General features: G+C 49.5%; 1 protein-coding gene across 1 annotated transcript in view; it reads left to right on the forward strand.

Annotated features, from left to right (window-relative positions):
- The window catches only part of LOC135982779 (guanylate-binding protein 1-like), a 46,451-nt gene that overhangs the window by 359 nt on the left and 19,593 nt on the right, over window positions 1-26,499 (forward strand). The gene's annotated exons all lie outside the window — the stretch shown is intronic.

Consider the following 26,499-nt stretch of genomic DNA (forward strand, 5'->3'; position numbering starts at 1 on the left):
CTGCCTGTCTGTCTGTCTGTCTCACCACCTCTGTCTGTCAGGCTGTATATCCCGTACATTGCCTCTGTCTGTCTGTCTGTCTATCCCCCATAGGTGCTGACTCTGTGGGTGCTGTGGGGCTGGAGCACCCATGGGGAAAAAATGGCTTGGGGGAGGGGCCGTAACTGGGTGGGGAAGAGGCGGGGCAGGGGTGGGAAGAAGGAAGACGGGGTGGGGCCTTGGGGAAAGGGGTGGAGTGGGGGCGGGGCCTGGGAGGAGCCAGGGGGAGCATCCCCCCCAACAGATTAGAAATTTGTCATCTATGCTCTCCCTGTATCCTGTCTCTATCTATCTATCTATCTGTCTATCTATCATGTTAACACTATGTAGTAGCTGCACCATGTATACCTTAGTGTGCATTAAGCAGAAACTTTCTAGCAGTGACAGAGCCCAGACTGGCCTGGGCCTTTATTCGATTCCTGATCCCTGACACCAAGTATCCCCTGGCCCTGAGTGAGCTGCAGGAAGCTTTGGCTAGGCAGCTAGAAAAGCTGGCAGGATCAGGACATAGGCACGTCTCATCACAGCAACGGGTGGCAGTTAACTCCCAGGAGAGCCCTGGGATGTCCCAAAGGAAGACAAGACCCTGGTACAGCCCTAGGTTGTGCTTTCCCGCCCCTCAGTACCTGCAGTGCAGGTGTTCAGGACAAGGGGACGCCGAGGCACCAGGACAATGGGAGGGGAAAGCTGACAGGTTAGCGCTAGTTTTGAATGGCGTACACTGTCCCTTGTGCCCGTACACAGGGAGGGGACACGCACATGGCTTTAGGGGTGTGACTTGGGGCGCACACCTTCTGCGTAAGGTGAATGTAACAACACCACCCGAGACGGCTTCCCGGGGATGGGGATCGTCCCGAACCTTTTTCCTGTGCTATGTTTTATTATTGGCTTATAGCAAGAAACCTGCCTGACGCTGGTGATTGGTTCGCAGCGTTGGTGTAGCTGTGCCGGTGCCAGGATGATAAGGCGAGGGAGGTCAGAGCTTTTATTGTCCATACATGACTCAGTTCTTTACAGGTAGAGCAGCCATTGCTCACATGCGAATTTGAACGTCCCCAGGGAGGCTCCTCGGATGTGGATTGGAGTCTCCCAAGGTTCATTGTCAGTTAAGTGTTTCTTGATTGGGCACTTAATCTGAAGAGTCCCTTCTCCATAAGCTGGCAAAATGCTTCACTGGTGTTACTTAGAATCAAACACATTGAGATACAAACTTCAACTACAAAAATGACACACATGTACAGATAGTATAATTATAACCAGCAAAATACTACCTTTTCATAGACACCTTCTTGACCTCTGTGACAAACTGGGCCTGTTCTCACTGTGGTCTGTGAATGCTGACAGGGGAGTGTGGCTGGAATAGTCTGCATTGGAGGATGGGAGACAGCCCGAGGGCGCATACCTGAGTGTGTAACATGAGAACCCAGGAAGGGGTTGAAGGCCAGGTGACTCCTTAGCCCGGGAAACTGAACAAAGGCTGTGGGAGGGGTCGCTGAAGGGGGGGGGAAGCAGGCTGGAGAGATGGCTGGGAGGCAGAGATGGCTCTGACCTCCCAAGGGGGGCTGGGCTGGGCTGGCCGGGGACCCCAGGATGGACCTAACTGAGGGGGTTTATTCATAAAAGGAAAAAGATAGAGATGAGAGTTAGAATTGGTTAAATGGAATCAATTACATACAGTAATGGCAAAGTTCTTGGTTCAGGCTTGCAGCTGCGATGGAATAAACTGCAGGTTCAGATCAAGTCTCTGGAATACATCCCCCGCTGGGATGGGTCCTCAGTCCTTTGTTCAAAGCTTCAGCTTGTAGCAAAGTTCCTCCAGAGGTAAGAAGCAGGATTGAAGACAAGATGGAGATCAGGCATCAGCCTTATATAGTCTTTTCCAGGTGTAAGATCACCTCTTTGTTCTTACTGTGGAAAAGTACAGCAAAATGGAGTCTGGAGTCACATGGGCCAGTCCCTGCATACTTTGCTGAGTTACAAGGTGTATCTGCCTTCTCTCAATGGGTCCATTGTATAGCTGATGGTCCTTAATGGGCCATCAAGCAGGCTAGGCAGAGCTAGCACCAGTTTGTCTGGGATGTCACCCAGCAGCATAGCATAAGTTTGAAATACAGACAGTATAGAGCCAATATTCATAACTTCAACTACAAAATTGATACACACATATAGACAGCATAATCATAACCCATAAGCCATAACCTTGTCTTAGACACTCCATTTGACCCCCTTTATACAAGATTTGCGTGCCACTACAGGACCTTGGTTGCAACCTTGATCTATATGGTCCCAGATTATATCAATAACGTCACACTCCCATGTTGACAAGACGAGACCCGGGGTCCTCTGCAAGACACCTCACTTTTATAGCAGCTTTCCTCTTATGCAAATCTAGACCAGATTCAAACTCTGTGTCTGTGTCCATTGGTCCTTTGTGCTGCTTTCTTTTGAGTTTTGTCCCAATTCTGCCAGGAGGGTGTTTCCAAAAGAAGGTGCTTGCTTCTAACCCCCGAGGCCCTTGGTATGTCTGCTTGTCTTTAATGAGCCCACTTGACACGTTTTATTGTCCTTGGGTCTGGCTCCCAGCCCCTCTCCAACAGTTGAGGCTGTCTGGAGGTGCTGCCTTCCATGCCTTGCTCATCCAAACCTCATTCATTCAACAGGGCAATTGATTAAGAGTGGGGGGGGGAGAGCTCTTGTTCTACTGCTAGCAAAAATAAATTTTTCTTCTATCTTATTCTATCCTTAAGGGCTATAATATTATACCAAGGGCAATGCAAAGTTTCTAAATGAGGCTTTGATACAAAGTCCTATGAAAACAGAGGTCACATGTGGGTAGACCCACCACAAGGTTATATGAAGAGGCACAATGTAAAGTCATATGAAAATTATTAGAGATTTATCTACACACATCGCACAGGGTCTCCAGCGCCACGGGGTTCATCTCCATCTCCCCATTGGTGCCGTTCCCCACCAGGCATACGGGTTCCTCCATGGCCATGTGCTAAAGAGAGGGAGCAGCAGGAAGAGCGGTGTGTGTGAACCGCTGGTGTCCAAAGTGCTCCGCCCCAGAGGCGCACGTGAAGGGAACCTTTATTCCACATCCCCCCAGCAATGAATGACTCCAACCTCAGGCGCTACACCCGTGCTGACCCATAGCTGGAACGATCAGCAAAACAGGTAATCCCGCTGTCATTAGGTTTCAGAGTTAACAGACGATCAGTAGAAACAAGGCAGTTCATGCCACTCACAGGGCTTTCGGCTCAGGCTCTCTGCACATTCAGGCAGAAAACCCTGCCCAGAAGAAGTCACATTTGGAAGCTTTCTTTGCAGACACAATGGCTGGCAGGGCAGGGCTGGATTCTCATTGGTGCTACGGCCCCTCTACAGAGCTTGTGAAGTACAAAGAGGCCCATGTTATATTTTCACCCACTTCCAGGCCAAACGGGGCCCCAGTGTCGGTGAGAATCTGGCCCTGGGCCTCTACAAAACCTTCCCAATGTGACCTGAATACACCTGGTTTGCTGCCTGTATCTGCAGATAGCCTGACCCCAGTGTGAGTTGTGTCTTTCATAGCAATATAATGTTACCCCTGGAACCTAATGATGACCATGTTAACTGTGTCAATGCTGATCGTTTCAGCAGGAACACCCAGCCTTGGTGCTTCTTCCATGTCGTTGTGGGGAACAGGGCAGATGTCAGAGCCTGGGGGGGGCGAGGCCAGAGCAACCCCAGAACACTTGTATGGAGCAGGCTAAATAACACATTGCCAGCCAGTGACAGCAAGATGACACCACCCCCTGTGGGCCCTGATCAGCTCGGGATTTAACACAGCGGGGGGTTTGCTTCCGTGTCCATTCCTGATGCCCACCACCGGTGCCAGCCAATCGCACTGCTTAAACTGTCCTCCAGCATGTACGCTGCCAGGACCTCCCTGGGTAACTCGCTAATGAGCAGGTGAGTGCTCTATGCCCTGACAGGCCCCATACACGGCTCGGGGGGGGAGCAGGGTCTAGAGGTTAGAGTCAGGGGGGCTGGGAGCCAGGACTCCTGGGTTCTCTCCCTGGTGCTGGGCGGGGAGTGGAGGGCTGGGGGGATTAAAGTCAGGGGTGCTGGGAGCCAGGACTCCTGGGTTCTATCCCCAGCTTCGGGAAAGGTGTGGGGTCTAGTGGTTAGAGATGGGGGGGCTGGGAGCCAGGACTCCTGGGTTCTTTTCCCATGGCATAGCAAGGCAGATATGTCCCCCCAGGCCAGCTCCCCCAGCTGGTCACTCAGCATTGAAGCCGGGTGAATTCAGCATCCGGCAGCATCTTCCTGCCCGGTCACCAGCCCCAGCCAGTCTGGAAAGTGAGAGAAAAAGTCTCACGCAAAGTTCCCAGCCAGCTGAGCCCCTTTACCATTGCTGGGGACCCAGCCCCCCACCGGCCTCACGGGATTCACCCCCAGCCAGCACGGGGTGGGACGGGGGCTGAGCCCAGGACCGGCACCAGCTTTTTGCTGCCCCAGGCGGCACCAAGGACAGAAGAGGACAGGAGAGGGGCGGTTCCAGGAGAAGCTGCCACCAAAATGGCGCCAAAGACTGGGGTGGCCGAAGATGTCGCCGCCGCGAAGTGTCACCACCGAAATGCTGCTGACGGACCCAAAATGCCTCCCCCCAAATCCTGGTGCTCTAGAAATAGAAAAAAATAGAAATTAATGGAGATATCCCATCTCCTAGAACTGGAAGGGACCTTGAAAGGTCATTGAGTCCAGCCCCTGCCTTCACTAGCAGGACCAAGTACTGATTTTGCCCCAGATTGAGCTCACAACCCTGGGTTTAGCAGGCCAATGCTCAAACCACTGAGCTATCCCTCCCCCCCACCTGGGTTGCCTAGTGGTTGTGCTGGCCCTGGCTGAACCCCATCACCATTCCTGGGGGGACTATCACCTGATTTAGGGTGTACAGATAATATTAATTTTATTCATCAGTTTAATTCTTATTTAATTTAATGGAATAAATAATATTAATGATAATTAATTATTAACATTAATAGTATGGGTTTTAGGCTTGCCAATCTGTTTGATCAGAAGATAAAAGTTCTTTTCCCGAATCAGGCTCCACAGAATTTACAAAGGACCCTCAGGGGTATGACAGGAAGCTCACACAGAGACAGATATAGCCTTAAAGACTTTTTATTAAAATCAATCATAGTAAGTAAATGGTAAAATACTCAGTTACAAAGTTACAATTGTATTACTGCTATTCAAACGATACATATGATACTATAGAATTCTATGCAACAAAGCTTTGGTTAATATACTCACACCCTTCCTGGATAACCTGGTGGTAAGAGACAGAGGACCAGCCTTGCAGTTCAGGTTTCTCAATTCTTGAGTGAGGGATGCAGTGCTTAGAGGAAATTAATGCTAAGAGTTATCAAAACTAAATTAAGGTTTATTTGACTAACTTAAACTTAAAATCAAAACTTAATAAACAAACTAAGAATAAAACTTAGGGAAACCAAACTTAGCCTAATTCCCTTGAAACTTAAAGTTTAAGAAGAACAAGTATAGCCTACTAATAGTAGCAGTCATCATAGATAGATAGAATAGATAGAGAGAGATAGAGTAGAAATAGAATACTCTAGCGAGATGGGTCACCTCTTTTATAGGGCACAAGTGCCGGAAATCCTTCCTCCTATGCCCAAATTTAATTCCTCACCCACAAAATGTTAGGCTACGCTTACCCCATAGGCTAGTATGTATGTGCGTATTGATGACATGTATATTGTAGAACCAATGTGAATGAAATTATTTTTAAGTTATCCACTGTAGCATTGTAACTTCTGTTACTACATTGTAACTTTCATTACACTTGCCATTTTGCTACATTGTAACTTTCATTACACTTGCCATTTTGCTTACATTGTAACTTCTGTGCCATATTGTAATTCAAACCCCATTTTAAAATGCTTACTCCATTTTGTAAGGGCTTGCTGCAACCTTCATTTTTGCAAACCCTGCTGTAACCTTATTAGTCTAGTTAAGATGTGTGAATGAGGGATGTATGGGTGATAGAATCAACCTCCAGCACCAGCCCTTCCTGATGAGATAAAGTTCAAATACCAACGGCTGAAGAACTAGACAACAGCCCTAACTCAAGCAAGAAGCATCCACCTTAAAAAGAAACAACAGAAGGAAGATCAAAGCCAGGTCCCAGGCTGACAGTCACGCCTGCAATTGACGGGTGATCAAGTCAAACCCAGAGGCGGCGTGACACAGCGAGACCTAGAGACTTTGAATCCAAAAACTCCTATAAAAAAGGAAGGGTGAGATGAGAGACTTTGGGTAACGTTCTGCTATCAACATCAAGGAGCATCGGTGCGCGCCCGACAGAGACCCGGCTCCCCCTCGTGCTCAGCTCTCCTGGCCAGTTAGCTGTCACGAGCTACGATCCCAAGCTGCGAACTCAAACTACACTCAGGACTGGTAACTATCCAGCAGCTGCAGAACATTTTGGTGTGTGTGTGTGTGTGTGACTGTATGTGTATAAGCATTGAGGTATTTGTTAATAGTTACAGATTAATAATAAATGTGGCATCTTTGCCTTGACCCCTAAAACGATCCTGTATAAGTTTGTGGGACAACAATATACGCACATAAGTTTCCTTGTGGTGTACCTGTTAAGTCTGTGGATACAAATTGAAAAACCCCCTATGACATTCTTCCATTGTCTATTGGTCTAGATAAAAGGTCATAGACATATGCGTGGATACTTATCTAGTTAGGTAACAAGATATAGGTCAACTTTACTTTCTGGGTAAAAAGTCTTAATATAGATATGCTCACTTTGCCTTAGCTTAACATACAGGATATGGCCTGTAGGTCCCTTGCTTTACAGCCAAACTTATTTTTAATATAAATCTATAAACTTATCACAATAAACCAAATACTTAAACTATAAGAATATATATGTGTCAAGGCTCCTTCCCCACTCTGAACTTTAGGGTACAGATGTGGGGGCCTGCATGAAAACTTCTAAGCTTAACTACCAGCTTAGACCTGATCTGCTACCACCACTCCCAATGGGCTAACTCCCTTCCCTGGGTAGCCTTGAGAGACTCTTTCACCAACTCCCTGGTGAATACTGATCCAAAACCCCTTGGATCTTAAAACAAGGAGGAATTCATCACCCCCCCTTCCCTTTCCCCGACCAATTCCTGGTGAGTCCAGAACAATCCCCTTGGATTTTAGAACAAGGAAAAATCAATCCAGTTCTTAAAAAGAAGGCTTTTAATTAAAGAAAAAGGTAAAAATCATCTCTGTAAAATCAGGATGGAAAATAACTTTACAGGGTAATCAGATTGAAAGAGCCCAGAGGACTCCCCTCTAGCCTTAAGTTCAAAGTTACAGCAAACAGAGGTAAACACTCTTGCAAAAGGAACATTTACAAGTTGAGAAAAAAAAGATAAAACTAACACACCTTGCCTGGCTGTTACTTACAAGTTTGAAATATGAGAGACTTGTTCAGAAAGTTGTGGAGAGCCTGGATTGATGTCTGGTCCCTCTTACTCCCAAGAGCGAACAACCCCAAAAACAAAGAGCACAAACAAAAGCCTTCCCCCTCCCCAAGATTTGAAAGTATCTTGTCCCCTTATTGGTCCTTTGGGTCAGGTGTCAGCCAGGTTACCTGAGCTTCTTAACCCTTTACAGGTAAAAGGATTTTGGAATCTCTGGCCAGGAGGGATTTTATAGTATTTTACACAGGAGGGCTGTTACCCTTCCCTTTATAGTTATGACAATATATGTACAAGCAAGCAGGTTAGTCCTATAGGCTACAGGACCTAGCGCTTGCTGACCCCAGGGGATTCACCCCCAGCCCACCGGGGAGGGGGTTATGGGGGTGGGAGGCTGGGCCCTTCCCCTGGCTCGGTGAGTGTCTGTGTGTCACAGTATCAGTAACTGTAAACTCTTATCTCCGCCCTTTTCCTGTTCTTACAGCCCCTGCGTAACATGGAAAGTGAAAGGGAATTTGCTGGGGGCCCTGCCAGCCCCGGAGATCACGTGGGGACAGAGGGCATGGACCATGGGGCTGGGGTGTCTCCTCATCCACCTCCTCATCTTCAGGGTGGCCGGTAAGTACAGACCCACTGGTGCCCTGGGGGACGGGCAGGGCAGGGCCCCGGGGTTCCCCGGCAGTGTAAAGTCCCGGGGACGGGGCCTGGGTACCGGTGGGTCAGTCACTGCCCAGCTCTGCCCGGCCTCAGCCCTCGAGTCTGCCCTGAGCCCGTGTGAATGCCCCAGAGTGTAACAGGAGCCGGGGGAGGGAACGGGGGAGCCGCCGGGAATACTGGGGGCAGGAGAAGGGGGTCGGGGTCTGAGCGAAGGGACGGGCACACTGAGATCTCAGACAGGGCACCGGGAACCTGCTGCTGCCCAATATCTTGGTGTCTGTCAGGGCAAAACCTCTCAGCAATGACCTCACCGGTCACCTTCTGACCTTGCCCCGGGGACAGGACCTTGGGAACAGCCAGGCCGGAGCATCCCAGCGCCCCTCTCGTCTGGGTCCTGCCTCCCACAGCAGCTGGCCCCCGATATTGGGACAGGAACATCCACGGACTAACCTGCCCCCAGAGAATGTCCCTCCCCATGACCGCTCCGTGTGGGGCTGGCTCAGGCCCAGAAGGAAGCAGGGGGGTTAGAGCCCTTCTGCTGGGTCCCCCCCGTGCCGTAGCCCAACAACGAGTGCGTGTAGATGGGGGGGGCAGGTGTTTATTGCACTGTATCGTCTAACCCGGCTCTGCCCCAGCCCTGCCCCAGCACTGTGCCCCAGTGGAGTGAGCCAGGCTAGTGGAGACAGGGTGACAGAGATCGCTTGAGGGGTGTGAACAGGGCCAGAGGGAATGCGGGAAGAAATCCAGAGCGATTTGCAAAACCTCCCTTTAAATAAAATAAAAATATATGGAGATATACTATCTCATAGAACTGGAAGGGACCCCCAAAGGTCATTGAGTCCAGCCCCCTGCCTTCACTAGCAGGACCAAGTACTGATTTTGTCCCAGATCCCTAAGTGACCCCCTTAAGGATTGAACTCACAATGCTGGGTTTAACAAGCCAATGCTCAAACCACCAAGCTATCCCTCCCCCCTTTGATGCATTGTCCCGGTTCGGAGGGACCCCGTGTGGGACAGTTTGGGAAGGAGAAAAGGTGGGGGGTGTATCATAACTGATAGACCCAGGGGAGCCAGAGCACAGCCGAACCCTGCCCCAGGTATCCCACCATCTCCCCGTCCCTGCGGGACCAGATCCCGTCACTGTCTCATCCATCCCCAGGCAGTGACCTTCTCTCCGCATGGCCCAGCCCTGCACCGAGCCCCAGAGTGTGATTTTCTCTTTCCTTGTGCAGGTTCCTGGCTGCAGATGGTCACAGAACCCTCCTCCCGGGCCCTGTTGGGCTCTGGGGCGCTGCTGAAATGTCAGTTCAATGTCGGGGGGCCGGTCGATCTGAGCTCCCTGCGGGTTCAGTGGTATCTGTTTGAGGAGAGGATTGCGCAGTATGACCAGGGCAGGGGAGAATCCCAGTCCAGAGCGAGCGTATCAGAGCAGGAGTTGGAGATGGGGGATGCCTCCCTGTTGCTCTCCAGGGTGACGGTGTTGGATGAGGGGCCGTATAAATGTGTCGTTGGTTACGGTACGGAGCAGCTGCAGGGAGAGACGACCCTCCGTGTGCTCGGTAAGGACAGGAGAAGAGCTCAGATGTTCCCTGGCTGGGAACTCGGGAGTGGCTGTTCCTGAGTTGGTCCCACAATCCAGCAGGTGGGAGGAGGGGATGGAGTTGAGGACTTGTCTACACATGGTTGTGTCGATTTAACTAAAGATGTGAATTGAAACCGAGTTCAGTAGCCCAACACAACCCCCCAGTGGACGCTCTCACTGCAGGCTGTGACCGGTGTACAGCCGTTCAGGGTGAGCTGATCAGTGTCGGGTTTAAGTGAAAGTGAAACAGCGAAAGCTAAACCAGTGACAGGGTGTGTAGACGAGGCAGGCGAGGATGCAAACACTGGCCTGGGCAGCGCGAGGCAGTGATGGGTTTCAGACACAGCCGCTCTCCTAGCAGAAGGTGTGACTGTGACTCTGGTAGACCAGGTGCCAGCTCATGCCAGGGTCCCCGTGTCTCAGCTGAACACTGACAGAGACTGAGCTGGAATCGGTCTGGCTCACCTGTGGGTTAATTTTGCTAGGACACTGCAGGCCAAATCGGTCAGCAACTGTGTCACCACCTGCCCTGCACCCTGGGGTGCCTCCCAGTGCTTCCTGCTGTCGCTTCCACCCTGGGCTCCTGAGAACCAGACCAACAGCCTGCAGGTCACACCCTGAGTGTCTGTGTGTAGCCACAGCCCTGGGCCAGCAGCTCTGACCCCCGCAGCCTGTCAGCAAACAGCAGCTACGCTCTGGCTTCCGCCAGACGTGGTTACTAGCTTACAATGCGCTCTCCATCCCCGATGTTTCCCCAACAGTCTGTGTTCTGCACTGTCCAGCCCTCTCCTGGGCAGTTCAGACAGCTCAGGTCCTTTGCCCCTCTACAGGGATCAATCTACAACAGTCTGTTGCCGTACAGGGAATTACCCCAACAATTCACAACACTGGATTAGTCTTAATTTATGAATGAAACAACTACAACGAGAGAGATTTAAAGTGAGTAGAAGTCTCAGGCGTTAAACTCAGAAATGGCTACAAGAGAAATAGCCTCCCCTTTCCTGGGGAGGCTTGAGAATAATATACCAACCAATTGCTTTAGCAATGTGAGCACAGACCAGACCCTTTGTCTTCAGGACACTGAAATCAATCAGGTTCTTAAAAAAAGAACTTGATTTATAAAGAAAAAATTAAAAGAATCACACCTGCAAAATCAGGATGGAAGGTACTTTACATTGTAATAAAAAGATTTAAAACACAGAGGATTCCCCTCTGGGCTCAGCTTCACAGTTACAAAAACAGGAATAAAACTACCTCTGTAGCATAGGAAAATTCACAAGCTAAAACAAAAGATAACCTAACGCATTTCCTTGCCCTACTTACAATTTTTATGGTTTTAGATGGATTATTCCAGGTATATTTTCAAGAGATGTCGTACCTGCCTGGCTTCTCCCTCTGTCCAGAGAGGGAACAACAAAAGAGAACAACAAACAAATCCTTCCCCTGCAGATTTGAAAGTAACTTCTTTCCTCATTGGTCCTTCTGGTCAGGTGCCAACTAGGTTATTTGAACTGTGTGATGGGTTGGGTCACAGTGACCCCTTTGGGACTGCCACCTGATGTGCTGAGACTACTTCTGAGCCTGTTTTCCCTGCCAGCTTGGGACTTCAGTGCCCTGCCTGTTTGTGACAGACACACTAGCCGGCTACAACCACAGACCCAGGTCTGAACTACATCCCCCAAAAGCTGCAGGCTTAACTGAAAACAGCTTAAGAAATGCTCCTGTCTCCAACACTCAGATACCCAGTTTCCAATGGGATCCAAACCCCAAATAAATCTGTTTTACTCTCTATAAAGCTGATACAGGGTAATTTCATAAATTGTTCACACTCTATATCACTGATAGAGAGATATGCACAGCTGTTTGTTCCCCCAGGAATTAATACATACTCTGGATTAATTAATAAGTAAAAAGTGATGTTATTAGATATGAAAAGTAGGATTTAAGTGGTTCCAAGTAATAACAGACAGAACAAAGTGAATTACCAAGCAAAATAAAATAAAACAGGCAAGTCTAAACCTAATACAGTAAAAAACTAAATGCAGGTAAATCTCACCCTCAGAGATGTTCCATCAAGCTTTTTTTGACAGACCAGACTTCCTCCTAGTCTGGGTCCAGCAATCACTCACACCCCTGTAGTTACTTTCCTTTGTCCCAGTTTCTTTCAGGCATCCTTTTGGGGTGGAGAGGCTATTTCTTGAGCCAGCTGAAGACAAAATGGAGGGGTTTCCAGGGGCCTATATAGCCTCCCTTGTGGGTGGAAACCCCTCCCTCCCCCGTGTAGATTCACAGCTACAAGATGGAGTTTTGCAGTCACATGGGCAATCTACATGTCTATGAATGACTCAGTTCTTTACAGGCCGACACCATTGTTTACATGTTAGTTTGAATGTTCCCAGGAAAGCTCAGATGCGGATTGGCGTCTTCCAAGATCCATTGTTAGCAAAGTACTCAATTACTTGAATAACCCCTTCACACTATGTTCACCAAATCTGCCTTAGGTGCTTTCTACAGCAAACACTTTAAATACAAGCATAGAGCCAATGCTCATAAATTCAGATATAAAAATGATACATGCATACTGTAGTGAGTCGGTGTGGCTCCCCTCCTGTCCAGCAGAGGGAGCCTCCTTGCAAACACCCAAGTGGACGGAGCCACTGCCGCCTGTTCCCGCCCCCAGGAAGTCAAGGGGTGGGACAGGAAGTATAAAAGCCGGCCGCCAAAGCTCAGTCAGGGCTCAGCCGCCGCAGATAGCAGACGTGCCGCCGGGAGCTCGTGGCCGGGAGACCTCTGAGACCTGAGGCCGTTACCCTAACTGCCCCGAGCCCACTACGAAGAGGAGGCACCGGAGCTCCAGTTCATTTGCAAATTTGACACCATCAGATCAGGATTAAACAAAGACTGTGAATGGCTATCCAACTACAGAAGCAGTTTATCCTCCCTTGGTGTTCACACCTCAACTGCTAGCAGAGCACCTCACCCTCCCTGATTGAACTAACCTTGTTATCTCCAGACTGATTTCTACCTGCCTCTGGAGATTTCCATTACTTGCATCTGAAGAAGTGAGGTTCTTACCCACGAAAGCTTATGCTCCCAGTACTTCTGTTAGTCTCAAAGGTGCCACAGGACCCTCTGTTGCTTTTTAGAGATTTAGACTAACGCGGCTACCCCTCTGATACTGACAGAGGCTCAGCTTACATTACAGAAGGCCATTGATATTGCAGTCTCCATGAACTGGCTACAAAGGAGGCGCAATACATCGGTGCATCCCCTAGGGTGCATACAGTGTCACAAGAACCTACCCACCAAACTGTGGAGAGTCAGGAATGTAACCGCTGTGGTAAGCCGGGTCACCAGGCATCAGAATGCTGGTGTAAGGACCTGGTGTGTTGACACTGTGGCAAAAAGGGACACCTTGAGTGTGCCTGTAAACAAAAGAAAAAGAGGTCTGTGGTCTGGCCGACCAAAAGGGCAACCCTGCATACCCTAGAACAGACCCAGGATGACCAAAGTGACACCTCATCGCAAGAAGAAGTGCCACTGCACATTTTGTCTTTGGCAGTGGGCTCACATGAATACTGGGTAACCCCGTTGTTGGACGGCAAACCTATATGCATGGAACTGGACACCGGTGCAGCCGTCTCGCTGGTCTCCAAGACTGTGTATAAAGAAAAGCTACAGCATCTTCTGCTTAAGGCAACAAAAACTGTTCTGAAGACGTATACAGGAGAAGCTGTGCCCATGCTGGGCACTATTGATGTTAAGGTGGAGCTCAATGGACAGGCTGCTAAATTGCCACTGTTTATGGTGAGAGGTAATTACCCAGCCTTAATAGGTAGGTCTTGGATTGGGAAGATCTGGCTGAATTGGGCAGAAGTGCACCAAATGACTAAAGAAGAAACCAGTCTGATCCCTATACTCAGGAAACATGCTGCTGTTTTTGGAGAGGATCTGGGAAGTATGAAGGGAATCACTGTGACATGGAACATTAAACCTGACAGTCCACCAAAATATCTGAAAGCCTGAACTGTGCCATATGCCATCAGGCCAAAAGGTGAAGCGGACCTGGAGTGCCTGGTCACCAATGGAGTCCTAATACCAGTTACCCATAGCCCATGGGCCACTCCTATCATTCCAATAGTGAAGACAGATGGCTGCCTCTGGATTTGCAGTGATTTTAAAGTCACTGTCAACCCGGTGTTGTGTGCAGAGCAATACCCGCTTCCCCACATCGATGACCTCTTCACGGGCCTGGCTGGGGGACAAAAGTTCAGTAAGATTGATCTGAATCAAGCGTATTTACAGATGCACATCAATGAAAAGTCCCAAGTGCTGTTGACTATTGTGACTCATAAGGGGCTTTATCGATACTGTCGCCTACCCTTCGGAATAACGTCTGCTCCCGCCCTGTTCCAGAGGGCTATAGACCAGATCTTGTGTGGCTTGCCAGGAGTTCAGTGCTATCTGGACGATATCCTGGTCACTGGAAGGAATGAAGAGGATCACTTAAAGAATTTAGAGGCTACCCTACAAAGACTTGAAGAGTATGGACTGCGAGTCCGCAAAGACAAGTGTGAATTCTTCCAGCCCTCTGTTGAATATTTGGCACACATCATTGATGCTGCAGGTCTTCATAAGGCCCCTGCAAAAGTTAAGGCTATTGTGGAGGCTCCCCCACCTCGAAATGTTAGCCAGCTTCGCTCATTTCTAGGACTACTGAACGAGTTCATCTCACAGTTAGCCACACTGCTAAAACCACTTCACGAACTCCTTCGGCAGAACAAGGCCTGGAAATGGACTGAAGCCTGTGATGTTGCATTTAACAAAGCTAAGGGTGCATTGCTAAATTCTGAAGTTCTAACGCACTTTGATCCATCTTTACCCCTACAATTGGCCTGCGATGCGTCCCCTTATGGAGTGGGAGCAGTCGTGTCACACATTATGTCTTCAAGAGAAGAGAGACCTATTGCTTTTGCTTCACGCACTCTAAGCAAGGCAGAAACTAACTATGCCCAATTCAACGTGAGGCATTGGGAATGGAGGCAGTCTACCCTCTGTGACAAAGTTCCTCCTCTATCTTGGGTCCTGCGCTTATTGGTGAATTTTCTTGCCTCAGAGATTCACCATGTGGGTTGGGGAACAGCCCAGAGACCTTCCCCTTTGGAAGAACCCACAGTCCAGGTCAATTAGGAGGTTTGGGGGGAACCCGGGCCCGCCCTCTACTCCGGATTCCAGCCCAGGGCCCTGTGGACTGCAGCTGTCTATAGTGCCTCCTGTAACAGCTGCATGACAGCTACAACTCCCTGGGCTACTTCCCCATGGCCTGCTCCAAACACCTTCCTTATTCTCACCACAGGACCTTCCTCCTGGTGTGTGATAACGCTTGTGCTCCTCAGTCCTCCAGCAGCACACCCTCTGACTCTCAGCTCCTTGCGCCTCTTGCTCCCAGCTCCTCACACTCGCACCACAAACTGAAGTGAGCTCCTTTTAAAACCCAGGTGCCCTGATTAGCCTGCCTTAATTGATTCTAGCAGCTTCTTCTTAATTGGCTCCATGTGTCCTAATTAGGCTGCCTGCCTGAATTACTTCTAGCAGGTTCCTGATTACTCTAGTGCAGCCCCTGCTCTGGTCACTCAGGGAACAGAAAACTACTCATCCAGTGACCAGTATATTTGCCCTCTACCAGACTCCTGTACCCCACTGGTCTGGGTCTGTCACATATCCCTCCCCCCTGCTCAATGCCAAGGGGTTGGGCAGCTTGGGACGCCAGACAGTGCACACGTGACAAGCCATCGGTGTTGCCATGACGGCTCCCTGCTCTGTGTTGCACACGGAACTGGAAAGGTTGGAGGGATAAGAACCATCTGGTCACCCTTGTGTTCTTTTCCTTGTTCCGCTGCATCCATTGAAGAGGGGCATGGTCGGTCACGAGGACAAATCTGCACCCGAGCAGGTAGTAGCGCAATGTTTCCATGACCCATTTTACAGCGAGGCATTCTCTCTCCACCACTGCATATTTTTCTTCCCTTGGAAGGAGTTTCCGACTGAGGTATAGAATTGGGTGTTCCTCCCCCCCGACCATTTGTGATAGAACGGCCCCCAACCCTACTTCCGATGCATCCGTCTGCAGGATAAACTCCTTGGTGAAATCAGGGGCTATCAGTACGGGGTTACTACAGAGGGCAGTCCGTAGGTCTGTGAATGCTTCCTCTGCTGCATCAGACCATCTCACCAGATCAGGTCCACGGGCTTTCACTAGGTCTGTCAGGGGGCTTGCCCTTGTGGCAAAGTGGGGGATAAATCGTCGGTAATACCCCACCACACCTAGGAATGTCTGGACTTGTTTCTTACGACTTGCTCGGGGCCAATTTTGGATGGCCTCTAACTTGTTCGCTTGGGGTTTTACCAGACCTTTTCCCACAATGTAGCCAAGATATTTGGCCTCTGTAAACCCTAGAGCACACTTGGCAGGGTTTGCTGTAAGGCCAGCTTGCCTGAAGGTATCGAGGACTGCCTCCACCTTCGAGGTGGGTTTCCCAGTCTGGGGTATGAATGACCACATCGTCCAAGTAGGCAGCAGCATAACTGTTATGCGGGCGTAATAGCTTGTCCATGAGGTGCTGGAAGGTAGCTGGGGCCCCATGTAGTCCAAAAGGACAGTATATTGAAAAAGACCCTCTGGTGTAGAGAACACAATCTTTTCCTTTGCGTCTTCTGCAAGGGGAATCTGCCAGTACCCCTTTGTCAAGTCTAGGGTAGTCAAGTACCGGGCATTACCCAGACGGTCCACTAGCTCATCTATGCGAGGTATGGGGTACGCGTCGAACTGGGATACTTTGTTTAGTTGCCGGAAGTCGTTGCAAAATCTTGTGGTGCCATCAGGTTTGAGCACCAGCACAATTGGGCTGGACCACTGACTGTGGGATTCTTCGATGATCCCCAACTCCAGCATTTTTTTTACTTCTGCTTTTATTTCCTCCCTTTTTGGTGCTGGCATCCGATAGGGCCTCATTCTTACTCTGGCCCCAGGGTTCGTGACAATGTGGTGATATGTCTCGGTTGTTCGACCCGGTTTTGTCGAACACATCTTGGTTCCGGAAGATCATCTCAGACACCTCATTCTTCTGGTCTGGTGTTAAATCAGGAGACACTCTCACCTGTTTGGAAGGCTTGTTTTCCTGGGTTAGGTCTTTTTGGACCGTTGTGCATGCCAGGGTTTCAGAAGGTTAACGTGATAAATCTGTTCTTGTTTTCTGCATCCTGGCTGCCGCACCTTGTAGGTTACTTCCCCCACGGGTTGAACCACCTCATAGGGCCCCTGCCATTGGGCCAGAAGCTTGCTTTCTGCCGTGGGTACCAACACCATAACCCGATCCCCTGGCTGGAACTGTCGCACTTTTGCCTGGCGATTGTAATGGGTTCGCTGGGCCTCCTGTGCCTTCTCCAAATGTTCCCGTACAATAGGGGTAACCCAGGCTATCCAGTCTCGCATCTGCATTACATGCTGTATTATATTTCTCCCCTCATTGGGTTCCTCTTACCAGATCTCTTTGGCGATATCTAGTATGCCACGGGGGTGACGCCCGTATAATAACTCGAAGGGGGAAAACCCAGTTGAGGCCTGTGGTACCTCCTGGATAGCGAACATAAGGTAGGGTAGTAGGGTGTCCCAATCCTTCCCGTCCTGACTTACCACCTTCCTTATCATAGCCTTGAGGGTTCGGTTAAACCTTTCTACCAACCCATCAGTCTGCGGATGGTAGACCGAAGTTCTCAGGGAATGTATATGGAGCAGCGTACAGAGGTCCTTCATTAGCTTCGACATAAATGGGGTTCCTTGGTCGGTTGATATCTCCTTCAGTAGCCCCATTCAGGCAAAGATCCCCACCAGCTCTTTGGCTATAGTTTTAGAGACCGTGTTCCGCAGGGGAACAGCTTCTGGGTAGCGAGTAGCATAGTCCAAAACAACAAGTATATATTGGTGGCCCCGAGCCGTCTTCTCCAGGGGTCCCACTAGGTCCATGGCTATTCACTCGAAGGGGACCTCTATGATGGGAAGGGGTACTAAAGGTGCCCTCAAGTGGGGACGGGGACTGTGCAGCTGACACTCTGGGCAGGAGGCACAGTACCTCCGCACTTCTTCATGTACTCTGGGCCAGAAGAACCGTCGTAGGACTCGTGCCAGGGTCTTCTCTACCCCCAAATGCCTCCCAAAAAGATGACTATGAGCCAGACTTAATACAGCGTTCTGGTGTTTTTGAGGTACTAGGATCTGCTGTACCTTCTGCCCCTGTACTGGTGCAACCCGGTATAAGAGATCCTTCTTCATTATGAAGTAGGGTCCTGGACCCTGGGTTTTTCCTTCCACTGGGACCCCATCTATTTCAGTCACCTCCTTCCTAATGTTGTCATACCTTGGGTCTTCTGCCTGGTCCCATCCAAAATTTCCTCTCCCGGGGCTAATCTGCCCAAGATCTAGGGGCCCAGTCTCTGTTGCCTCTACTGGTTCTGAAGCATTAGGGTGGGGGTCAGACTCAGGTGCTTCTCCCTCCTGTGTGGCCTCCTTTTCAGCTGCGTGGGTCCACCTACCTATAAGAGTGACCCTCTGGCTTTGGGTCAGTATTCGGGTTCCCAAGGTCTTAGCTGCCCTTCTTTCCCTTTTTGTCTTTCTACCCTGTCTGGGAGTGGAGAACAAATCTGGGGATATTTCAGAGAAGATTGGGGGTTGACAGTCTGCTGTGGATGCCTCACCAATTTTAGGGTCCCCATCTTTCTCCAATCTCCCTACTGGGAGTAAGTTTCCAAACCCTGGGAAGTCCCTCCCTATGAGCACCGGGTATGGGAGTTTAGGGACTACACCTGCTGCTACCTCAGTAGTGGTCCCTTGGAACTCGATTTTTACTGGGATGGTGGGGTAGTAACTAACTGTCCCATAGACTCATGTTATCCCCGTACGTTTAGCCTGTAGCAGCTGACTTCGCTTCACAAGCTTCCCTGAGATAAGCGTGATAGCACTCCCCGAATCAATCAGTGCCGTGGTCCCTACCCCGTTTAGTTTCACTGGTCTGGTATAGATATGTGGGGTTAGTGAGACCCCCACAAGGTGGATTAGGGAGCATGGATCTGCCCAGTTCCCCAGGTTACCCTGCATAGGCTCCTCAGCATTGGGACATTGTGCAGCCATGGGTCCCCACTCCCCGCAGGCATAACATCTGTATGGAGCCTAGGCGTTCCCCGGTCTCTTGGTTTGGGCAGTCTAGCACCACGATCCTCTTCTCCCTCAGTGCTCCGACTCTTTGTGGCCTCTGATGGGCTTTCAGCCTCTCTTTTTTTCCACCTGGGCCCTCCTGGCGGCCCAGTTACCCGAACTTTAGGGCTTGGTGCTGCTAGTTTAACCCGGGGTGCCTCTTCCTTAACTGGTCGGGTCAGCTCCCTCGCTGTCCTTCGCCTCTCTACCAGGGCGACAACCTTGTCATAGGTGGAGGGTTCGTTCTGGCTTACCCAGGCACGAAGATCTGGTGGTAGTCCCCTCATGTATCGGTCGATGACCAGAACCGCTAGGATCTCTTTCGGACTCTGTTTGCAACCACTTTTGTGCGAGATGGATGAGGTCATACAATTGGGACTGCGGGGCTTTGTCTTCCTGGTACCTCCAACCGTGATACTGCTGGGCCCGCACTACTGTGATTACCCCAGATCTGGCCAGGATCTCTGCTTTCAGCTGGGGGTAGTCTGCCGCAGCCTCTTCAGGCAGATCATGGTAGGCCTTCTGGGCCTCCCCACACAGGAATGGGGCAAGGATGCCAGACCACTGATCTCGAGGCCAGGCTTCCCATAGGGCTGTCCTCTCAAAGGCCAGAAGGTATGCCTCTACATCATCCTCCAGTGTCATTTTCTGCAGTCAATGGCTGGCCCGTATGAGCCGCGTCCCATCATGGCCACGATTCAGCTCTGTAAGGGACTTTACCTGGTTTACCAGTTCCCGCCACATAGCTCGGTCTTGAGCAGCCTGGTCCATCAGCAGGCGATTAGTCTCTTGCTGCAGCCGCACTGCCTCCTGTTGGGCGGCTGCCTGGACACGGGTAGCCTCCTGCTGGGCCGCCGTAGCTTGTATCAGTGCCCGCACTATGTCATCCATTGTGGTGGTGGGGGGAAAATAAACCCTCTCCCTTTTTTTATTTTATTATTTTTTAAATCACCCTCCTTCTTCCGCTGCGCTGTGCACCCCAAGATCTGACCCCTGACACCAGTGTGACAAAGTTCCTCCTCTATCTTGGTGGGTCCTGCGCTTATTGGCAGATTTTCTTGCCTCAGAGATTCACCATGTGGGTTGGGGAACAGTCCAGAGACCTTCCCCTCTGGAAGAACCCACAGTCCAGGTCAATTGGGAGGTTTGGGGGGAACCCGGGCCGCCCTCTACTCCGGGTTCCAGCCCAGGGCCCTGTGGACTGCAGCTGTCTATAGTGCCTCCTGTAACAGCTGCATGACAGCTACAACTCCCTGGGCTACTTCCCCATGGCCTCCTCCAAACACCTTCCTTGTTCTTACCACAGGACCTTCCTCCTGGTGTCTGATAATGCTCGTGCTCCTCAGTCCTCCAGCAGCACATCCTCTCCCATCCACCCATTAAGTGACATAGTGAAGCTGAGATAATGCCCGGTGTAGACAGCACTAGGTTGACGGTCAAATTCTTCTGTCCACCTAGCAACCACTTCTAGGGGAGGTGAGTTAACTACAGCAATGGGAGAAGCAGAGTATCCCAGGAGACCGCCTGTGACTCCGTTTAAAGCTGTTAATGTGCTGAGAAGTTTGCACTTGGTGCAGCTGGTTGGTGAAATGTAAGTGTGGAACTCACAGCCCGTGTGGGGTTTGAGCCCTGGGTTTAACAGTCTGCCCTGAGGTTAGTGCTGGTGCCTTTGCGCTGCTGCTGGGAGTGTCAAAGTTCCCTTCTCAGGAAAGGTTCCTGCCAAACACTGGGGGCAGCCAATGGCTCCTTCCTGGGATGGGGTTTGGAAATTCTGTGCCTCTGTCTGGGATTTAATTCTCACTCCGCGTTGGGCAGGGAGGGAGTTTGCAGCAGAGAGAGGGGACGAGCTCTTTCTCCGGCTCCAGTTCTTATATAACCGGTGGTGGCCAGCGTTGGAACAGCTGTCGTGACATGCGAGGGTTGTAACATGGTCTGTTTCCTGCCTGATGACCAACACTTCCTGTGCATGACATGGAAGTTGCTGGCCCGAGTGGAGGAAAAGTTTGCTGGCACTGATGGAGAGTCACCAGCCCTCTGTCCCATCAGAGAGCCACAAGAATTCTGGGCAGCCGGGCTGCATCGCTGCACGTCGCACCACACACAGGAATTGGTTCCAAGGGATCAGGAGAGGGTGCAAAACCAAGAGGAGGATCGGCAGATTGTGACCAGGCAAGGACAGAGGAGACACTCTGCAGAGCCAGAAGCAGAACTGGGTGTGACCACCAGAGGAAAGAGAACAAGAAGTTCAAAGCGTAGAGACGTGTCCAGTTGTTGTCAGATGCTCAGTGCAGCAGGTGAGAAGAACGTCTTGGAAATTTGAACTGTGGCAAAGGAACAGGGGTCTCAACAGAACATGCTGGGGGATGGATTCTTATCCAAATCCTTGGGAAGGTCAACTGGGCACAAAAGACGCTCCAAAGAAGGCAAACAATCCTTAGCAGGGATTCAAAAGGAGTGGGCAGAAATCTCAGTAGGACTCCCCTCCCCCCAGGTCCATCCGGATCCTGACTGCTTGGAACTCAGGGATGTGTGTAACAAACGCTTAAGCAAGGATGTGAGGCCACAGGCACTGGAGCTGCAAGCAGAGATGTGGGGAGTGACCTGCCCAGCACAGAGCGCCCCAGAACTGGTGACAGCGCCCAGTGTATGTAAACACAGGAACCAGTCAGCACAGAGCGGAGCTGTTGGGGGGTGCATGGGTTAACCACTAAGGAGCTGTGTTAGCTACACGGGTACCTATCCGAGGAATTCATAGAATCATAGAAGATCAGAGTTGGAAGGGACCTCAGGAGGTATCTAGTTCAACCCCCTGCTCAAAGGAGGAAGAATCGCCAACTAAATCATCCCAGCCAGGGCTTTGTCAAGCCTGACCTTAAAAACCTCTAAGGAAGGAGATTCCACCACCTCCCTAGGTAACGCATTCCAGTGCTTCACCACCCTCCTAATGAAAAAGTTTTTCCTAATATCCAACCGAGACCTCCCCCACTGCAACTTGAGAGACCATTACTCCTTGTTCTGTCATCTGCCATCACTGAGAACAGTCTAGATCCATCCTTTTTGGAACCCCCTTTCAGGTAGTTGAAAGCAGCTATCAAATCCCCCCTCATTCTTCTCTTCTGCAGACTAAACAATCCCAGTTCCCTCAGCCTCTCCTCATGAATCATGTGCTCTAGCCCCTCTTCTGGACTCTTTCCAATTTTTCCACATCCTTCTTGTAGTGTGGGGCCCAAAACTGGACACAGTACTCAAGATGAGGCCTCACCAATGTCGAATAAAGGGGAACGATCAAGTTCCTTGATCTGCTGGCAATGCCCCTTCTTATATAGCCCAAAATGTCGTTAGCCTTCTTGGCAACAAGGGTACACTGTTGACTCATATCCACCTTCTCGTCCACTGTAACCCCTACGTCCTTTTCTGCAGAACTGCTGCCTAGCCACTCGGTCCCTAGTCTATAGCAGTGCATGGGATTCTTCTGTCCTAAGTTCAGGACTTTGCACTTGTCCTTGTTGAACGTCATCAGATTTCTTTTGCCCCAATCCTCTAATTTTTCTAGGTCCCTCTGTATCCTATCCCTACCCTCCAGCCTATCTACCACTCCTCCCAGTTTAGTGTCTTCTGCAAACTTGCTGAGGGTGCAGTCCAAGCCATCCTCCAGATCATTAATGAAGATATTGAACAAAACCGGCCCCAGGATAAACCCTTGGGGCACTCTGCTTGATACCGGCTGCCAACTAGATATGGAGCCATTGATCACTACCCATTGAGCCTGATGATCTAGCCAGCTTTCTATCCACCTTATAGTCCATTCATTCAGCCCACACTTCTTTAGCTTGCTGGCAAGAATATTGTGGGAGACTGTATCAAAAGCTTTGCTAAAGTCAAGGAATAACACATCCACTGCTTTCCCCTCATCCACAGAGCCAGTTATCTCATCATAGAAGGCAATTAGGTTAGTCAGGCATGACTTGCCCTTGGTGAATCCATGCTAACTGTTCCTGATCACTTTCCTCTCCTCTAAGTGCTTCAGAATTGATTCCTTGAGGACCCGTTTCATGATTTTTCCAGGGACTGAGGTGAGGCTGACTGGCCTGTAGTTCCCCGGATCCTCCTTCTTCCCTTTTTTAAAGATGGGCACGACATTAGCCTTTTTCCAGTCATCCAGGACCTCCCCCGATCGTCATGAGTTTTCAAAGATAATGGCCAATGGCTCCGCAATCACATAGACTCATAGACTCATAGACTTTAAGGTCAGAAGGGACCATTATGATCATCTGGTCTGACCCCCTGCATGCTGCAGGCCACAAAACCCTTCCCTGGACTCTGCCGTTGAAGTCCCCAATCCTGTGTTTCAGTGACTTCAATCAGCAGAGACCCTCCTGCTAGTGATCCCTGCCCCATGCTGCGGAGGAAGGCGAAAAACCTCCAGAGGCTCAGCCAATCTACCCTGGAGGAAAATTCCTTCCTGACCCCAAATATGGCGATCAGTAAGACCCCGAGCATGTAGGCAAGAGTCTCCAGCCTGACCCCTGTTGGCCATTATACTATTTACGTACCATTGCTTGGTTTTCCTTGGCTACTATGTTTTACCATTAAACCATTCCCTCCATAAACTTATCTAACTTAATCTTAAAACCAGACAGGTCCGTCGCCCCTACCGTTTCCCTCGGAAGGCCGTTCCAATATTTCACTCCTCTGACGGTCAGAAACCTTCGTCTAATTTCAAGCCTGAACTTCCCCACGGCCAGTTTATATCCATTCGTTCTCGTGTCCACATTAGTACTAAGCTGGAATAATTCCTCTCCCTCCCTTGTATTTATCCCTCTGACATATTTAAAGATAGCAATCATATCCCCCCTCAGCCTTCGCTTTCTCAGACTAAACAACCCAAGCTCCTCTAGTCTCCTTTCATATGACAGGTTTTCCATTCCTCTGATCATCCTAGTAGCCCTTCTCTGCACTCGTTCCAGTTTAAGTTCATCTTTTTTAAACATGGGAGACCAGAACTGCACACAGTATTCCAAATGAGGTCTCACCAGCGCCTTATACAACGGAAGCAGGACCTCCTTATCCCTACTAGATATACCTCGCCTAATGCATCCCAAGACAGCATTGGCTTTTTTCACCGCCACGTCACATTGTCGACTCATAGTCATCCTGCGGTCTACAAGGACCCCTAGGTCTTTCTCCTCTTCCGTTACTTCTAACCAATGCGTCCCCAGCTTGTAACTAAAATTGTTATTAGTCATCCCCAAGTGCATCACCTTACACTTTTCACTATTAAATTTCATCCTATTTCTGATACTCCAATTCACAAGGTCATTCAAGTCTCCCTTCAGAATATCCCTATCCTCCTCCGAATTTGCAACGCCTCCCACCTTTGTATCATCCGCAAACTTTATCAGCCCACTCCTGCAATCGGTTCCGAGGTCAGTTATAAATAGATTAAATAAAATGGGTCCCAAAACTGAACCTTGAGGCACTCCACTAGTAACCTCCCTCCAACCTGACAGTTCACCCTTTAATACCACCCGCTGCATTCTCCCCAGTAACCAATTCCTTATCCACCTCTGGATTTTCATATCGATCCCCATGTTTTCCAGTTTAACCAATAGTTCCTCATGGGGTACAGTATCAAACGCTTTACTGAAATCCAGGTATATTAGGTCCACCGCATTTCCCTTATCTAATAAGTCTGTTACTTTCTCGAAGAAGGAGATCAGATTCGTTTGGCACGATCTGCCCTTCGTAAAACCATGTTGTAAATTATCGCACTTGCCATTAACCTCAAGGTCCTCAACTAGTTTCTCTTTCAGAATTTTCTCTAACACCTTGCACACTACAGATGTTAAACTAACAGGCCTGTAGTTACCCGGATCACTTTTTTTCCCTTTCTTGAAAATAGGAACCACGTTAGCTATTCTCCAGTCTAACGGGACCACTCCCGAGTTTACAGATTCATTAAATATTATCGCTAACGGGCCTGCTATTTCCCGCGCCAATTCCTTCAATGTTCTCGGATGAAGATCGTCCGGTCCTCCCGACTTAGTCCCATTAAGGTGTTCAAGTTTTGTTTCTACCTCGGATACGGTAATCCCCCATCCTGTATGCCCCTCTGTAATGGTGCTAGTATCCCTAATTCCTTCATTGGCCTCATTAAACACCGATGCAAAATATTCATTGAGATATTGCGCCATGCCTAGATTATCTTTAATCTCCTCTCCGGCAATAGACTTCAGCGGTCCCACTTCTTCTTTCTTTGCTTTCTTTCTATTTATATGGCTGTAAAACCTTTTACTATTGCTTTTAATTCCCCTCGTTAGGTCCAACTCTACACGGCCTTTGGCCTTTCTCACTCTATCTCTACATTCTCTGACTTCACTAAGGTACGTTTCCTTACTGATCCCTCCCCTCTTCCACTCTTTGGACGCTTTCTGTTTTTTCCTAATCGCCCCTTTGAGTCGGTCGCTCATCCAGCTTGGTCTAAATCTCTTGCTTAATAATCTTTTTCCCTTTTTTGGGATACAGGCCTCTGACAGCTCATGCATCTTTAACTTAAAGTAATCCCAGGCTTCTTCTGCCTTTAGATCCATTAATACGTTTGCACAATCCACTTCCCTTACCAGTCCCCTTAATTTGTTAAAATTGGCCTTTTAAAAATTATAAACCCTAGTCTTTGACTTAATTCTGTTACTCCTTCCATTTAGTTTAAACCGAATTAGCTCATGATCACTGGAGCCCAAGTTGTCCCCTACTACCACTTCCTCAATGAGGTCCTCACTACTTACCAAAATCAAATCTAAAATGGCCTCCCCCCTCGTCGGTTCAGCTACCACTTGATGAAGGAATTGATCAGCAAGCACATCTAGGAACATCTGAGCCCTATTATTGCTACTAGCGTTTGTTCCCCAATCTATATCCGGGAAGTTAAAGTCCCCCATAATTACACAGTTTCTATTAGTATTTACTTCCCTAAATACATTAAATAGTTCCTTATCCATATCCTGGGTCGATCCCGGCGGTCTATAGCACACCCCAAGCACTATCCCCGGAGAGGCTCTAGTAGTCCTTTTACCCAGTGTGAGTATTGCCCAGACGGACTCTGTGTTATCTATTCCATCCACTATTATTTCTTTACAGCTTATTTCACTATTGACATACAATGCCACCCCCCCACCTTTACCTTTCTCCCGGTCTTTCCTAAACAGCGCATACCCCTCCATACCTGTGTTCCAGTCGTGACTGCCATTCCACCACGTTTCAGTTATTCCTACGATATCTGGTTTCAATTCTCGGACCAAGAGCTCCAATTCCTCCATTTTATTACCTAGGCTTCTCGCATTGGTGTATAAACACCCTAATACATGTCGTTTAGCCTGTCTCCCATTAGTAGCACTATATGTTGCGGGCCTCTTTGTGTCCATCCCCCCTGTCCTTACTATGTCCAATCTCATCTCCCCGGCTATGTCTCCTCTTATTTCACT

Source organism: Chrysemys picta, chromosome 4, assembly GCF_011386835.1.
Source record: "Chrysemys picta bellii isolate R12L10 chromosome 4, ASM1138683v2, whole genome shotgun sequence".
NCBI classification, from domain to species: domain Eukaryota; kingdom Metazoa; phylum Chordata; order Testudines; family Emydidae; genus Chrysemys; species Chrysemys picta.